Here is an 18,456-nt window from a genome sequence, read left to right on the forward strand (position 1 = left end):
TTCATTACACTAGCATGACAACATGACCACAAGGGGGACTGTCTGATAGTGAAAAGGAACTTCAGCATGGATTAAAAATCTTTGCCTTTCTTTATTCTGAACTGTTTTTCTTATGGCTGCTAGAGAGAGATTCTCTGCCTTAGAAATAAAACTGCCCAGGCTGTTCTGATAAACCTGTAGGGTTAAGGCACTTCTACCAAAACAGATTTCAAAAGGCAAGAAGTCAAAAAGCAACAATTCAGTAATCTGTGTACGCTTCTATATTAAGTTTTAAGATCACCTGGTTTATATTTAGTTCACACAAATTAACCAAACATAGCAGCATACAACCTAAGAAAAGCTTAAGAAATTTATTAGATGCACAGATAAAGTGCTGTAACAGAGAAACTTGTGTAAATCTATTCTAAAATAAATAAGGTACAGTTAAACCACCTTTGACTCGTTTTAACTCGGAAAGAAATAACCTAAGTTTTAATCATTTGAATTTTAAGGTCAAGGTGAAATATACCATAACTATAACAGTGGTTGTGATCTGTATCAACTATTTGAGGCTCCTGTTCCTCTTGAGGTCTCCCAGAAACAGGAAGGCTATTGCAAAATGTGTCCATTAGACATAGTTCCTTTTACAGAAACATTTTTGTAATAAAGTCTGGTTGCTCAAATACATGTTAAAATATTTAACAAGGAAACAATTTTCTCCTGATCCAGTCAATCTTTTAAACAAGACAATGTATTTTTCCTATGACGCAGCCCACAGGAGGGAACAGAAGTAAACATCCTCCTGAACTGAAGACTGTTTTGCTTGAAGAACTAAACTATTGCATTATTATATGAGAGCAAGAAATATCCATTTGGGTTATCCCTTTCTCCAAACATGGTGCCCAGTGATACATGTATTTTTGCCTTAATCTCAAAGGCCCGTTTGTCTCCAGCTAAGGTACGTTAAAAAGAGATTCCCTTTAAGCATCTTATCACAAGATCTCTTACTGCCTTTCCACCCGGGGAAGCTTGTGTGTTAAACTGCCCTTGGAGTTTTGGATGCTACTAGATTTCTGTGCTCTGTTATCCATAATTTCAGGCACTTCGGGGCTAACATGGCTGTTTAAGTCAATGCAATAATATTACCAATATATTCAACACTCAGAAGAGTCACCACAGTTTCCTTCACACACTCAGGATTTCAAATTCTTCTTCCAATTCAAATAGCTTGTCAGTAGATTCAATGAGTTCTGTAAAAAAAGATAAAGAAAAAAATGCTTCTAAAGACATGCCTGATTTTGTTCACTTAAAAAAAAAAACTTTGAAAGACGCATTCCAGAAAAGTACTTTGTAAGAGTGAAAAAAAAAATCTGTGCTAGCAATTGTATGGCTTGTTTGGATACATGCCTGCTATATATTGCTTGACACTCACAAAGGATAGTTATTCTACCTGTGATTATTCTTTTATTTGCTAACGAGGAACATAACATTGCACAATTAGGCTTTTAATCGGTGCCTTACCTGCTCCTGTGGTTGTCACTTCTGGTTTTGTTGGAGGTATGAAAGGAGGCCAGTGTGGCGGGTGCTTCTGGACCAGCTCAAACATCCGTAGACTCTGCTGCTTTAGAATCTCCTGAGGACAGAATGCTTTCATTTTAAAAGCTGGCTCGGGAGACGCTTCAAACACAAAACGTGTCTGCTTAATTGAAAGTGTTTTTTAATTACGCATGTCCATCAGGAAAAAAAGGTCTTTATACAGACATACTGTGAAATCCAAGCACCATGGTCTCTGTAATACATCCCTAGTTAAAACACATCTGGAAGACAGATCTCTTGAACTGTACTACAAATTATCAGTCTTATCATCTTTTGATATCAGCTTTGATATCTGCAAACCTGTAATTTTGTTTACAGGTAGCAAGCACACTAGGAATGTACAATATTTTCTGCTTTTTAAAAGAAAGTTGCTTGCATAGAACTCTCCTCAAGTTTTCTGTTGATCAATAGCACAAAAGACAGATCTATCAGCTCCTCCAAAGGGGAAAAAAAAAAAAAAACGCATCAGATTTTGAAGGACAGGTTTTGGTCAGGAAAAAAGGTGTTCCTGAAGCCAAACGCTATTCCTCTTCAAAGAGAAGTTACCTTCTGTCCTGTATTTCAGTTATTTACAAACTGTTTTCCTTAGATGATTTTTTTTTTTTAAATAAATGCCCTTAGAGGTTGATGGTACTTTACATTCAGACGTCTGGTGCTTAGCCTAACAGCTGCATGCAGAAACATCCTCAAGTCTGTTTCCTGTGGCAGCCAGCACCTTCTGTTCTCCCTAGATCACCAGGAGCTAGAGGCCTGCAGCGCTTACAGAATCAGATCTTTAAGATAGCAGGGACTAACAGTCATAATTAGAACACGCAATCTATTATGTCAAACAATAAAAAAGGATCAGGAAGCAAATCATTGATACATCACTACAATATGGCAGTTAAACCTTAGTCATTTAGTGAGAATTAGAAGTTAAAAGCAAGTGTCACCCAGTAACACCTTCAAGTGTGGATGTTTACACCCATTTTCCAACTGGCAGGGTTTGTGGCTGGTAAAGTGCTGAACAATTTCCAATTAGCAATTCAGTAGTATTGCCTTACCCTGATGCTTTAATGCATTCTTCTCCATGGCTCATACAATTTGTATACAAAGGAAAATGCAAAGGAAAATTTTACAAAAAACAGACAATAAAAACCAGACTTTATAAAGAACAAATCGAGATGCTAAGTTCCCACTCTTACCTTTTGTACAAGACTACACCGGTTATCAAAATCACATTCTTCTTTGCAAAAGAAGCCCTTAGGGGAAAAAACAAACACACAGAGTTTTACCTTTGCAGATGGTAGGTATGTGGTACCAGCAGGTAAGGCGGTTTGACCTCTGATACAGTAATGCCCTGTACGATCAGTAGATATAAGACTCCAAATATGTGGCAGCTCTAGGGAGAGAACCCACGGGGAGAACAAGGCCCTGCAAACCCCTAACGAAATAGTCAAGCAAAAAATAGCAGCAGCTCCTGTGTGCTCCTCCATGGAGCGCCACCCAGTTCCTACAGTCCAGGTATCAGCAGAAGCTGAAAACTTGTAGATGATGGACCACCTAAGGAACATTTCCATTCTGGTATCTATACTGAAAATATTTGCTCTTCATTATGATTTTGTCTGTCTCGTTGCATCATGCCACATTTTGCACAGTTACGTAGTTAAGTATTAAAACAAAACAAAAAAACTTTCTAAAAAGCAGCACTATTAAAAAACAGGTATATGAATGAATGACAGATACCGGTATCTTTACAGATTGTTTAAAGCTTTAGAAACACATCCCACTGGTGACAACTGCCAATCACCCAATCACAGGATACTGGCATGGGATCAGATCCAATTTTTTCAAATACCACAGTACCCCCATGACATTTTGGGTGAATTACAAATAATACATTTGTATTTGTAATTTGGGGTGAAATACAATAATTCCACTTAAACATTTTCAACTTATGATATAAAGTAAGTTTAAGTAACTTGTCTAGAGGTGACCAAACATAAAGTAGTGATAGAATAAAACACGTAAACCTGTTTCAGTTCCTTGCTCTGACCATTATAATGCCTCTTGAAAGAAGTAAAAGCTGCTCAGTAAAGAAAACAAAGCGAGCTCCTACAGTACAGACAGCTCCCCACTTGCCCTAAGATTCTCCATGTAGTTATGTACAAACTACTATGTGTTGATCACAGAAGACAGCTTTGTGATCTTGGTTCTGTTCAAGGAGATGCATTGCTGCCCTTACCAATGTAGAGAGACATTACTTTGAGATAAAGTACATGCATTCAAGATTTCCTGACACTTACTAAAGCTACTGAAGGGTCCAAATTCATGATCTTCATTCTATGTGGGGCTTCCTGGCAGTGGAAACTCTCATCGTCAACCGTGCCATTTTCTTCTGAATCTACAAAGCTTTGAGTGGTGTGAGGGTCCAGATAGATCAGCTCATTGCCTGGATGGGTAAAAGCCGTATGTTAAAAATAAGCAAGTGACATTAATAAGCACTTGGTCCAGAACTGTAAAATAGAAATTAGATTGCCATCGCAGTCAGTATAATCTAGACTTTCCAGCTAGGGATTCTTTAAGAGAATCGGAAGGTTTAGACACAGCGTTTCCCACAGGGTATTTAGTATAACTTCCTATTGTCACCTATTACTGTAATTTTTTGGTTGGTTATGTTCTATCTTTGTCACATACTTTTATTTTTCCATGTGAGATCCAGTACTTTTTTTTTTTTTTTTTAAATCTCAAGTGTTGTAAACACTAACATTTGACAGATTAAAAGGTACAGGATGTTCACAGATGCAATCTGTAATCCCATTAGGCATTCATTCAGAAATTGGAACAAAAAAGCCTAACTAAAACAGGTTAGGTTTTACAAAAGGACAAAATAGGGTTGCAAAATTTTGGCCCAAAGTGGGGTGAAATCTGAAGGAATGCATTTTAAATTAATTAGAGCAATACTTAATAACAGAAGGTATGCAAAAGGTGAAAAAGATACTGCTATCAGAAACAGTTTTGAAATACAAGAAAATAAAAGTGACATTTGACCAATACACTTGTCAAATGCTATCAGCTATTCTCAGTATGTTGCTCTTGTTGATGTCATCACTTATTTTTACACCTAGCTTTGCTGTTAACTTTCTGCTCCTGTTAAGGATCATCTCATACTGTTTCTAAACTCTTTTAGATATGCTTCTTCATTTATTTTATTCTATTCTCATCTTTCTTTACTTCTAGAGGTTCACGCTTAGACCCCTTACTATTTCCCCTTCAAAAAATGTTCTCTTTTGATCATCTGCACATTTGGAATAAGTTTCTTTTTTCCTTACCTAAAAATCCTATGAAATAAAAGGCATTATTTGGTTTCCCTCCTAATGCTCCCAAAGACTGTGGCATCTTAAAGCATTCCTAGGAGTTCAAAAGGAATAAAGGAAATTGTCATTCATTTCTTTACTGACATCACACATACCCAAACTTATTTGACAGTAACGAGCAATGAATTGAAAGAAAACCTTACTTTAAATGCATCAATATATACGGGATTTATGTGATTTATCCCTAGTCGTAGAGGTATAATAAGCAAGAGGGCTTTCCAGCCTGTGCAGAGTCCTCCTGCCTTCTTGCTTCGGCCAAGAGCACTTCTGTGCAAATGTGCACTGCTGTGGGACGCGCTGCTGCTCTGAGGAGGGGACCAGCACATTTTTTCTGCGGGAATAAAACTAGAAATCAGTCAACGCACAGAGGAACACAAAGCAGATCTTCCTCTCAGTAGTGAATTAAGCTAGTTTGCCAGGGATCTTTATAGGGCACCCAAGACAAAACGAGCCGGGCATGGCAATTACAGCTATTTAGTAGAAGTAATTCTAGCAGACAGTATGTGCTGGCACGTCCAAGTGAGACGTTAGATCAATGATTGGGGGATGACAATTTAAGACTGCAGTGACATGTCCTATTAATGTTATTAATAGTGTCAAGCTTTGCCTATAAAACGCCAGAGAAATGAAATGGCAGCAATGATGACAGTAGAAATTCTTCAAGGAGCTCTTCACATCCAGTGATGTGAGCACGAAGTTGGCATCAGGGATCAAAAAAACACAACTGAGTTTGTATGTCCTTCTTCCCTCTTCTTACCCTTGCAAGACAAACCCATGGCCCCCCAAGTATTTGTTCATGTTTAGATACATGCTGGCAAATGGAGTCAAATCAGAAACTGTTACCAGAAAACTGATGAGGTGTCACTTCCTGATGTCGTCAATGACCACCGTATTGCCCATAGATACATAAACTGCTAATGAATTCCATTCATCAAATAAAGCAAGCTTCCTAGAAAACATTAAGGTACTAATTAATATAAACTAGTTGGATCAAAAGGGTAGCTTTACACTCAGAACCATTTATTTATTTTTTTTTTTCTTAAGAAAAAACATCCTTTCTGCATTTTTTAAAGTCTCCATGTAAGAAAAAGAAAACTTTAAACATTAAATGTTTAATATCTTCTGAGTGGTACCAGGAAAAACATATGCGCTGCACCATGTGCAAACTGTTTTGTCTTACTGCTAAGTGCAGTGACAGTAACAGTTCAACTACATCAAGTTTATTACTTTTTATTGCACTCGACAGTCTCTGCACTGGGTTCTTGCCCAATTGTGTCTTTTCTCATCTGGAAAAGAAAAAAATTCCTATGCCGGTTTTGCAGATTACTTTTTGCTTAAGAAATTCCACTGAATTCAGTGGAATTACTTCTGCCTGAGCCTGCGTGCACAGCAGAAATGGGGCGTTAAAAGCTAAATCAGCTAAGGGTTTGGGGCACCAAAACTTCAGTGGGAGACAGCAGCACACAGTTTTATGTCCACTTCTGCAAAATCCAAACCTTTGCGGAAGGGAGCTACACTCTTAAGCTGCACTGGCAGAATTAGCTGTTTCAAATAAGCCAGAAAGAAATGGGGGTGAGCGTTTCACCATGAAAAACTTGGCCATGAAAGATCTGGAGTCCAGGGCATGCTTCAGCTCCCCTCCCTCTTCAGATCATGTGCCTGTTCCAGGGTGTCAAAGACTTGCTGCTGAGCTCGCAGGACCTGTAGCCTAGCCCCTGCCTGAGGTAAGACACCTCCACGTACCCCTGGAGAACTGAGCAGCCTCAGTTCCTTTCAGTGTGGCTCCCAGACTATGAGGAGCTGCCCATCTTTATCCAGTAGCCTTGCTGGCAGAACTGCTGCTCAGAAAGGGAGGAATTGCAGCTCAGTTCCCTCCTCAGCCGAGATGGCTTCTCTCTGATGTTTCACACCACCACTCCGACCTACACGGTGGCACTCTCGACCTGCCAGAGCTGTGCCACTGTGCAGAAAGGAATATACATCTGTGGTGTGACTGGTGAGGGCATGCAGACGGCGTAGCAGGAGACTTTCCTGCAGTTTCTTCTCCTCAGGCTCTTCCTTTATTAAAATTTAGAGGTCACCCATTCCCAACTCAGTACCTGCACACCGAGCTGTGGCATGACATTCCATGCTGCACTTGTAAATAGATGGCAAGTACATTCCTGACTGTGGGACAGGGGGAGATGCAGCCTTCAAAACTCTGCCTGGGCCTTCTCTTGGCTGCCCCAGGGGAGTACGTTCTGAATGAGACTGGTATGATCTCACTTACTTTAGTACTTGAGCAACTGTATTTGGTCCAAACCATTCTCCAATTGACTTCCCCTCTCCAACACCCACCTGTGCTGTTTTCATAGTGAAAAAAAGACACACGTACACAAAATCAAAGAAAAATGAGACCATAAAGAATGTGGGAACAATATACAGTAAATACTGTGACTGTCAAACATTCTAGAGTAACTGCAATCTGTATTTAGCAATAACAATTATTTTCTCAATCTATGCTCTTTTCAAAACTTAGGGAGTGCCAGTTTCTTTAATAAACAAAAGGCTTCTAAACTACAATGAGAATTACAAGTTAACAAATGTTAGTGCCCTTTATTACAAATTACAGCAATAAGCTACAAGACTGTCTATTCTAACATTACTGACTCTGGTACCCAAGGCTTACAGAGTTTATCAAGAGCTACATTCTAGTACATGGCTTTATTTAGGTCTCAGGGAATGTTTCTGTACTACTAGTCTTTGCGCCCATCTGCATACCTTTTTATTTTTGTATAAGCATACACCTTGTCTTCACATCCACTTTTTAAAATTATGAATTAACATACTGCAAATTAGTGATTCAACACAGTAGAAATTTCAGTGGAAAAAACCTGAAAGTTTATGTTTGTTCTTACCCATCTGCTGGATTGAATAACAGCAAGCCTTCCTGTCGAGAAAGCATCGTAGGATTCTGTGATATTCTTCTGGTTGTTTTTTGTGTTTTTCCCATTGCCAATCTGAAAGGAAAAATTGATATAGAATAAAAAATGGTGACGTTTTCATTACACTGATCAAATGTCTAGACAGCAGAAAGCTTTATAATGAGATGTTAAAAGACATTTCAATTCATCTCGAATATTTACATTTTGTGTAGAGCTCCTAGAATTCCAAGCTTGTTATTTATCATCAAGCTGCCCTTTATCATCATAGGCTAGATTGTAAAAACAGGGAAAATAAAACAAAACAAAAACATCAACTGCAAACATATTCTGACGGATCATGCTGCGTGTTGATAGCCATTCCAGTATCTCTGAGCTTCCAAGATTATTTAAAAGTACAGGCTGTGTTTAGACCTTGTTGGATTTCTAAGCACCCATTAAATAACAACATAAGATCCATACAGAAAGTCCAAACACTCCACTGGCAGCATCCTGGGATGTGACATGCATGCTTAAGAGCTTGCACCAGGGGGGTTTGGACCTCGTGCTGCTGACAAGTGAGTAGTGAAGAGAAGGGTAAGAGCACTGTCCCACGGTGGCAGGTTTTCCCTTGGCCTCAACTTGGGTGTTACACTAAAAGGTTTATAAAATAATGGCGACAGGATTCCCCATTTGTTCTCCTTCTATGCCTATTTCTCTGCTTCAGGCTGGGATGATTTCACCCAGCTGAATATGAATTGATTCATTAGGAACTGTTACCAGGGCATCAAAGAAAGTCTCACTAATAAATTCAGGGTTTGTGCTTTTAATGGAGTACTTACGAAGAAGCGTCTGCAGACAATACCGAAGTTCCCTCAGGACCAGCACTCACCTCTCCCTAAGTGTCTGCAGATCAGTGCTTGGGCCAGCATCATCTGCCCGCATCGCAGCATACATCCCCAGCCAGCGTCCGACGAAGGACCCGTGCCTCCTGTTAGGAAAGTTCATCACAATCAGTGCAGGCTTTCAACTGGGTGCAGCACCACAGAGGACATTTCAGAGTGCTAGAAAACAGATAGGGCTGCTGAAGCCTCCATGAACTGTCCTACAGATAAAAGGCACACAGCAAGACTTTGGTTCCATGCTGTTGGTCTAATTCTAATCTCTGCATTGCACAAATAAACAAAATTCATTTATTCCTTGTGGAGCTGACTTACTCTTTTCATTCTTCAAGCAGCATTCACAAACCATTTACTGCATGCTATACAACATGATCACCTGTTTACATACAGACATAAATAAACACTGATTTTAATAATCTTCATGTTTGCATAAACAGTTAAAATGATGCTCAAAATGCGCTGATACTCTAGAAATATTTTCCCAGCCTACGATGCCATCACTTATCTTGCTATTTAATTTAGAACAATGCAGCAAATCTGCAGTATACTCACCACTAGGCGAAAACTTTCTTCTATACGTAAACCACGTTAAACCACAGTAAACCACACGTAAACACACCTTGGCTTATTGTCTGACTTTGGCTTATGGTGCGTCTGTTGCTGTGTCCAGCACAGTGCAGCCCCTAAATTGCTACCAAAACCTTGCCACAAACCTCAATCCCCCTGTTAAAAGAGACCCTCTTGTTTGTTGCCCTTCTTTCGACACTCTCTAACAGGTTTATGTCTTTTTCTTATACTGTGGAGCCCAAAACTGCACTCAGTACTCAGTACATGGAATACCAACAGAGACTGCCTGGCATTTTCTCTTCTCTGCAGAAGCTCTGTTGCTAACACTGTCCAGAAATCACCACTGTCACAGACAGTAGTAGCATTCCCTCCTCCCACAGTTTGTTCTTCCCCCCAAGACTTAGACACCACCCAGAAAAAGAAGAATAATAATACTAATAAAATAAAATAAAATAAAATAAAATAAAATAAAATAAAATAAAATAAAATAAAATAAAATAAAATAAAATAAAATAAAATAAAATAAAATAAAATAAAATAAAATAAAATAAAATAAAATAGTCAAAAGCCATCAGGAAGGCAGTGGTGCAGACTGTGGAGAGCCTGGGTTCAAATCCTTCTTCTGTGAGGCTCTGAACCTATATCCCACCACAATCTCTCTGCTAATGTATGGCAGGGAAAGGAGGAAGAAAGAACATATCTCCTGCACTTTCCATTTATTGTTGACTGACAATTCTGTAGAGTTATAAAGCCTCAATCAGTGAGATACAGGGTTCTTCTCACACTGTCTCACTGTGCCCTAAGCGGAACAGCTCTCATTTAATAGATGCTTCACCACAAAATCATGAGTCATCTGCAGTTTTGAACTTTTCTGGGATCAAGTCCCTTCAGATGGTTGAGGAATCTGCTCCAGCACCTATGTAAACTGGTGCTCTACTAAGCTAGTGAGTGAACAAGAGAGAAATCCTCTGCTAGATGACTTGACAAATTGGGTCTGAAAATAGTGTTGAGGCAGAATAGTCCACGATTTTTGCCTTGGGTGCACAGAGGGATTGGGTGTTGTAGACTTCTTTTATTCTTCATTAAGATAAACATTTTCAAAAATGTGCTTGTTCAACCTTGCTCCCACTGTGTGCATGGGAGGGAGATAACTGAAGGTGGGGAGCGTTGCTTGGATCCTGCAAGTGGCTGAGGTCCAGTGGGGTTGGAGGCTTTCTTCCTCCTTTTGGAAATGCAAAGCAACCCTGCACCTCCCCTGCACTTGCAGAAGGATCATGACAGCCCAAAGCACAGCGGCTTTGTAATTGCTGCATACACTTCGATCGGATTTACGTGGCAAGGGTTTGGTAGCAGGGGCCTGCAGGGATGGCGTCTGTGAGAACAATCCAGACAACAGCCAGCTCCAGATAGCTCCAAAAGGGCCCCGGCGCTTGCCAGAGCTGAGCCAATAAGCGATGTTGTTTGCACCTCTGGGAGAGCAGATGTAAGCAGGGGGAAATACTGCTGCACAACAGAAGCTGGAAGAGCAAGGAGTGAGAAGCAGCCCTGCAGCCCCCAAGGTGAGTGCAGCAGGAGGCAGGAGGTGCTCCAGGCTCACAGCAGCAGTTCCCCTGCGGGCTGTGCAGGGAGAGGCCCCTGGTGGAGCAGGCTGTCCCCCTGCACCCATGGGTCCCACATGGAGCAGATCTCCACGCTGCTGCCCCCCTGTGGGTGGAGGAGCCCCCGGTGGAGCAGGTGGCTGTGGCCTGGAGGAGGCTGCGGCCTGTGGAGAGCCCCCGCAGGAGCAGGCCCCGGGCCGCAGCTGCAGCCATGGAGAGGAGCCCCCGCAGGAGCAGGGGGGCTGGGGGGAGCTGCCGCCCAGCCGTGGGGGACCCGTGCTGGAGCAGTTTGCTCCTGGGGGATGGATGGATGGATGGATGGAGCCCGTGGGACGGAGCCGTGTGGGAGCAGTGCTTGAGGAGCTGCTGCCTGTGGGCAGCCCGTGTGGGATCAGCTGGGGAAGGACGGCATCCCATGGGAGGGACCCCACGGGGAGCAGGGGCAGGGAGGGACCCTGAGGGTCACTCTGCTGAGTCTGCTTTGCCCGTCACGATACTTGTTGAGCCATCGCCCTGTCCTTATCTCAGCCCTGGAGCCCTTTGCATCGTATTTTCTCCCCCTTTCCCTTTGAGGAGGGGGAGTGAGAGAGCGGCCGTGGTGGAACTCGGCTGCCCACCCGCTTTGAACCACCGCAGTTGCAAAGTCCTGGGAAAGATTTCTTTCAAGAAATTAAACAAGGTGTTTAACAAAGAAATGCAGAGTTTCCTTTTGAAGGCTTCCTGGAGAATTGGGCTTCTTTCCTATTCCCAGCTCAGAGGAAGGGAATTGTTGATTTCACCTTCTTTTTTCTGACATGGAAATCAAAGGTGAACTGCTCTACAAGGACGGGCAACGTCTCAGAATCAAGCTCTTTTGCTCTGTAGTCCTTTCTCAAGGAAAAGATTGATCACACACCTTCCACAGATGTAGGGGAGCAGAGAACAATTTGGGAACTACTCTAATTCAAGTCAGTTTGGGCATAGTGGTACTTCCCTAGCTGTTTCTGAGACAGACGCATTAGCAACAGAGAGTGTTGTGCCGTCACTGGGAGGCGCCTGCGGTGATGACTTCAGAAACAGAACTGAATTGTGTCACCACAGCACTTTGGCAACAGCTGCCTCTGTGCACGTTTAGCTGGGAGGCACAGAGAAGGGTGCTGGATGCGATGAAACCACGTGAGGATTTGTGGATCTCCCCTTGAGGTGCACAGAGAGGGACCATGCCCTTCTGTAAGTGTTTTGATGCTTGGCTGCGGAAAAAAATGTGGTTTTGTTGTGAATGCTTCATTGTAGTATTCTGTAGTTTGTGTCAAGTCCTTACAGAAGCCTCAAGGTTGGTACTTTGCTCAATGATGGAGCTGCACAGAGTGAGAACAGACCCAATGTACGGGTGAGGGCCTCTGCACGTTCTCTTCTTCCTACAGACGATCAACAAATAAGGGGAGACAGAGAAGAGTGTGCTGTGGTCCTCCCATAGACCGCAAGTACTAAAGCATAAACAAGAGGCTTAAGAGTCCCCCTGTCATGTTAAAATTCAGGCAGCAATGGACTTCCTCACACGGGCTGGCCTGTCGACTAGTGTCTCAGGCTGTGGCGTATGAAGATGCACTCCATCTGCTTTCAGGGTAGCAATGGCAGTGGGCAAGCTGCCTGACCTTAACATTTGTCATTTCATTTCTCACCTGAGTTTTGGTGGTTCTCCACGATTCATTCTTGGTCTAGAAAAAAAAAAAAAAAAAAAAAAAAAGTGAATTTGGATCAAAATAAAAGGATAAAAGGATTTCCTTTCCATTAATTACATGTTCTTACCTTTGTAACAGATTTGGTTATTGACTTAGAAGGCAAATATCTGGCCAGACTGCAAGACTTGTGCTCGCAGCGTGGGACAGCTCTCGTAAAGGTGATTCAGGGCAGTTTCTGGAAAACAAGACATCAGATCTCCCAAACAGCTTTCTTTGTGCTAATGTAGGAAGGGTGAGTAAGTGTAAAGGTAAGAGCCCAGATACCGTAAGACGCAGAAAGTGTGAAGGAAACTTCCTTCTGGCTGATACAGCTCCATATCTAGTTGTCAAGTATGAAGAGAGCAGTGCTAAGTTTCTTGGGGAGAGGAAAACAAAGAGGCTGGGAGAGTGTACAAAGAAAAAAATGGGATTCCCTATTTCAGGAAATCCTAGGAACTGGAAATAGAGATTGGAAGAGTGCTTTAAGCCAAGACAGACATGTTTTAAAACTAAAACCTAGGAGTTGAATGAACCAAGAAATGAATCCCTTTTGATTATGCAGTTGTGTCCAGTGTTATCTTGGGAAATATGGTTTCCACATAAAACATATCTGGGGCTTGAAGTTCTCCTAAGGCCCTTCTCTGTGTATTCCCTACTGTTTGGTAAGCGCTGAGGTCACACTGCAGACAGCAGCACGTCCTCTCCCCACTACTTAGCTGTCTGTTCTCACAACACGTCTAGGAACAGAATGGCTTGGACACAACTGCGCCTAGGACCGAGTTCATTCAAGCTGCTGGACGAGGTAAAAGCTCTGGACAAGCGAAGGGGAGGGAGGGATGGGTGGACATACAATATGATCACTTTAATCTCATTTCTCTAAGAATCCTGGCTGAGAAAACAAAACAAAACAGAATCAAAAAGAACAGAACAGAACAGAACAGAACAAATGAAGCAAGCAGCTAGCTTGCTGGAGACATTGTCTGGGAAGCAGTGAAAACACTTGCAAACAAAAACACGTCAAAGGACTAACTCTTTGAGCTTAATTCTAATCCAACAGCATAACCTCAAAGTCCTGTTTCTGTTCGTAACAGGCTGGTCCAGTAACATGTCCCATTGGATGACTTTGCAGCATAGATGTCAGGAATGCAGCTTGGGATCCCCTCCTTCTACTCAGAGTTCACTTTGAAGGGATGAGCAAGTAATTCTTCCTGGGTTGACGGAAATCTAAAGTCTGTTTTCTAACACTCTTGCAGACGCTTCTCTGTCCATCGGCCTGTCCTGCCAACTCTGGTGTGAGTGTGAAGTTGTGGCAAGGGGGATTTCCCATTCCTATTTGACCTGATGGACACCAGCTTTCCTCGGAAATGGCTGATGTTGCTGAGGAGGCAGCAGTATCAAAGCCCTTGCTGATGAAGGTACAACCAGCTGGGGAGGCTTTGGCATTTCTGCACAACGCTGCTCCCTGACTGTCACTCCAGACTCAGATTCGGAAAGAAGCAAAGCAAGCTAGAGGAAAACTGGATGTCCTGGTAATTTTCTTTTTCTTTTATTTCTTCATTCTTCACTTGTAAGAAAATCTAAATCTTAACCCTTTGTTTGAAAACACGGCTTTATGGAAATGCTTATGGGTGTGCTCCTTCACCTTGTGTGGAACCTGCTTCACCTCGCTTCAGCTATAGGACACCTATGCTCCAATTTATGCTTCCCATGATAAAGCGGTGTTCTTTCGGTGTTCTTTTCTGTGATGCTTGCAGGCGAGGTTGAAAAGAGTTGTCAGTAGGATTCTTCGTTTCCTTTGCAGTATCCAAAGCTCCGTATTACCGTGGATCTTCTCCTCTGATCTGGAAAGTTTCACAGGCCAAAAGAGAATTGAGATGAAGAAGGAAATAGAGAATGCTGACCAATATTGCCAAGTACCACCCGTAAGTTTTGTGAAAGAATCCGGTGCATTTCTGTAGTGGTAGAAAGTTCATAAAATCATCGTCGTGCACTTGAAGGCAAGCAATGCTGTAAAAATGAAGAATGCAAGGCCCTGCTTAAGGACAATCTTCAGGCTGCTTCTAGATCAACAGCTTATTTGCTTCTTCCACAACCTCATCTCCGCTTGCTTAGAAGTTGTGAAGGTCGGAAGCACACTCTGTCTTTTTCATCCCCTCTGTGTATCTTTTCCCTGACAGCAACTTCTGTCTTGGCTCTTCACATCCAGCCAGAGCAGTTGCTTTGCCTCCGCAACCTGCAGGCTGACCTCTCGTGTGTACCTGTGCTGGACTGAGGGTAATGCTTGTAACGCACACAGATGCTGCATTCACTGTGACTTTTAGAAAAGAGAGCAAGAAGCTAACCTGCACAGCAGACTCTTAGGTTTCTGTATCTCTCTCTCTCTCTCTCTCTCTCTCTCTATCTGCATATATATTTCAGTACTTATTTACTTCTTTAAAGATACCTTAAATAGAATAGATACTTTAAGAAAGCTTACTTGTTCTTCCCCTTTCCTTGTTTTGAACGTTTGCTTTTCTAACCAATCCTTAATGTTACAACATGGGATTGATGCAGTACTCAGTCCTTAGAAGTTCTCAAAGCACATCAGTGATTTCTCTATTTCTCAACCTTTCCATCTTCATTGAGATCTCTCATCTGAATTTAGGTATGAGGTGAAGAAGAACACTGCAAGCAGCTGAAGGCGTATCAGACACATGCTTCTGCTAGGAAGTCATTCCGAATGATTCCACGGTGTACTTTAGACAGGTTTGCTCTGGTCCTCTGGACTCAGCATCCCCAAGGGATATTTCAAAGCTCTCGGAAGGACCCGTCATTATCTCTGACACTGCAGCCTCCAGTAGGAAGGGGTAGATATTCCTTGCCCTTGTGCAAAGGAACTACTCAGTTAGCTGTTTCTAACCCAAATCTCGTTGTTGTCTTCTATTGACAGACACCACCCGGCTAGCCAAGCTAAACCACTGAAAATGGAAGGAGTGGGACACCTTGCAAAGCCTGCTGCTGCTTCTAAGCAGAAGTGCGCTGTAGGTGGGGACACAGCAAGAGGAAACGTCCAGGCCACGGTGGAACTGCAAGGCACCTGTCTGAGCCACACAACGAAGTCAGCGATTCCCAGTTGGAGACTGTTGCTCGACCAGTGACACAGCAGCTGGAGCGCTTCTGGTTGCTGCTGATGGGTTCCCGTGAATCAGCCAGGGACAGGAGCTATGAGAACGACTGAAGCGATTTGAAGTTACCCGAAAGAAAGAAGAGAGGAGAGAAGAAGACAAGAGGGGAGGGAAGGGGAGGGAATAAAAGGAAGGGAGGGGAGGGGAGGGCAGGGGGAGGGTAGGATAGGATAGGATAGGATAGGATAGGGTAGGGTAGGGTAGGGTAGGGTAGGGTAGGGTAGGGTAGGGTAGGGTAGGGTAGGGTAGGGTAGGGTAGGGTAGGGTAGCATAGCGTAGTGTAGCGTGTTAGAGGGGAGGGGAGCATAGGAGAGTATAGGGTAGTGTAGGGGATCGGAGTTTAGGGGAGTGTAGGGTAGGATACGGGAGGGGAGTGTAGGAGAGTGTAGGGGAGGGGGCATAGGGTAATGTAGGGTAGTGTAGCGAACGGGAGTTTAGGGTAGGATAGGGGAGGGGAGTGTAGGAGTGTGTAGGGTAGTATAGGGGAGGGGAGTGTAGCAGAGTATAGGGACAGGGAGAATAGGGGAGGGGGTGTAGGGGAGGGGAGGAGACGGGAGAGGAGGGGAGGGGATGGGGGGGAGGGGAGGGGAGGCAAAAGTGGGGAGAGGAGGCAAAAGAGGGGAGGGGAGGGGAGGGGAGGGGAGGGGAGGGGAGGGGAGGGGAGGGGAGGGGAGGGGAGGGGAGGGGAGGGGAGGGGAGGGGAGGGGAGGGGAGTGCTACCATAAATAAAATTGCCAAATACATGACATTTTGGATCTGGAGGCAAATCTTTGTGTACATGTCCTCTCCGTAGCCCCACGTGCTGACCACCCACCCGAATCTATCATACTGTTGGTCAGAAAGAACAGGGAGCATAGGGGAGGGCAGGGGAGTGGAGGGAAGGGAAAAGAGGGGATGGGAGGGGTGGGGAGCGCTACCATCAATAAAATTGCCAAATACGATGAAGGAGCAGCAGAGCCTGCAACCTCCAGTCCCCAACATCCTCCAACCACCCCCCACTGCTCCGTGGGAAATAGATAGAAGAATCAAGACTGAGGTTTAGCCTGGGATGGAGGTAGTGTGGCGAGGTGGTTTTCTGTTTGGTTGGTTGGTTGGTTGGTTGGTTGGTTGGTTGGTTGGTTTTAAAGTTTTTAAATTCTCACTGTCCTACTTTGTGATCAGTTGGCAATAAATTCAATTACTCTTCCCCAAGCCAAGTCTGTTTTGTCCATGAAGCCATCTTCCAGTCCTGAAATAAGAAAGGAAACAGACCTGCAAGCAACTGTTACACAAGTGCAGGAAGAGTGACAAAGGAGGGTTTTGAGGCATGAAGTTCCTGCAAGGATGCTCTGCTCTTTCCTCACTTCAGTATGAAAAGCACGGCACTAGTGGGTGGTCTGTGGTGGTAGTTGTTTTTTTGTTGTTTGTTTGTTTGTTTGTTGTTTTGTCAGCTCCACCCCACAGTATTTTGCTTGTTCTACTTGTTTTGGTGTGCCCCCATTCCCTCCCTCAAGGTAAAACATCCCTAGGGGCCATAACTTGCTGTTAGCAAACAAGATCTTGCAAAAGAGTGAAGTTAACATGGCACCACCTGCACTGGTGTATAAATAGTTCAAATATTTTCCCTCACTTTCCTGTAACTTTCCTGTAAATTGCTGGTCAGGAGATAACAAGTGGAGAAATTTAGGATAAGAGAGAGAAAGTTGTGTTTCCTATTGCCCTGGAGTTTCTGTTGGTCTGGCCACGGAAATGGAGTACTCAAAATCCTCAGGACACTCAGTTTATACCAGATTTATCCTAAAACTGCAGTATTTCTAGGCCCTTGGGATTCTTATCAATTAAAACATACTTTTTCACGCACAGAAGATGCAAAAAAGTGCGTCTACTGCAGTATGCAGACAGAGCCAGTCCTGTCTCTTGATTCCTTCTGCCTTCTGCCTGAAGAGCAGCAGACAATCGAGTTCTTGTCTTCAGTAGCTACGGCCTTAACCAACTGTGCAGTCTGTCCATTCATACACAGAGGAGGAAAAATAGCGTGGAATAACTCCTCTCCTTTGTGCTAACAGAGGAGGGTACAGCTTCCTCACTCCAACCCCACCGAGGCAAACCAGTCAGCAGTGCACGCCAGAGCCTCTGTCTCTTCCCCGTCTCATGATGTGCAGCTGGATCACTCTCCCTTCTATCCCCAGGATCGCTTTCAGCACAGTCACAGAAGGGTCAGACTCACAGCTTTAGGAGCCATCAGAAGAGGCTTTCACTCTTCTGCCACCACACCCCCTATACACATGCAATTTCACACATGCAAAGAGACACCATGGATTGGGGAGTTGCACAGAGAGGAGACCACACCCGTTTGCCTGCCTGCAGTTTGACACCAGTAGGGAGGTAATTCCCGTCAGGAGTTTCCATAGAGATGACAGAATATGGCCCTAGGGTCCTGCTGCTTCTTTCAGCCCTAATTCTTCAAATCCATAGGAACGGAAGAAACCTTCCCAGCCAAGTGCTGCATATCTTGAAGGTTGGAGAACCCACAGCCTTCTGCTTCATTTCATTTTAAAGATCAATCCCAATGTCACTCCCATAGAAGTAGTGGAAGCCATCTGGCTGGCTTGCCTTTCTCTCCAAAGAAGACCAAATGAGAGTTGGTCACGGGTGAGGATGAGCCCTGACAGTTCCTGCATTTTGGTTCTCCTGCAGCCCACAAAGCTCTCACTG

The 18,456-nt window shown here is 43.5% G+C and overlaps 1 long non-coding RNA gene and 1 pseudogene across 1 annotated transcript; one reads left to right on the top strand and one right to left on the bottom strand.

Moving 5' to 3' along the window:
• Window positions 1–662: 662 nt before the first annotated feature.
• On the bottom strand, window positions 663–9,316 carry LOC140000987 (cysteine protease ATG4A-like; annotated as a pseudogene).
• Window positions 9,317–13,170: 3,854 nt separating this feature from the next.
• LOC140001017 (uncharacterized) lies at window positions 13,171–14,924 on the top strand. The gene is made up of 3 exons (XR_011806193.1): window positions 13,171–13,400; window positions 13,852–14,127; window positions 14,400–14,924. It is a non-coding gene; the product is annotated as an uncharacterized lncRNA (long non-coding RNA).
• Window positions 14,925–18,456: the final 3,532 nt, after the last annotated feature.

The sequence above is a fragment of the Anas platyrhynchos genome, chromosome 36 (genome assembly GCF_047663525.1).
Source record: "Anas platyrhynchos isolate ZD024472 breed Pekin duck chromosome 36, IASCAAS_PekinDuck_T2T, whole genome shotgun sequence".
NCBI classification, from domain to species: domain Eukaryota; kingdom Metazoa; phylum Chordata; class Aves; order Anseriformes; family Anatidae; genus Anas; species Anas platyrhynchos.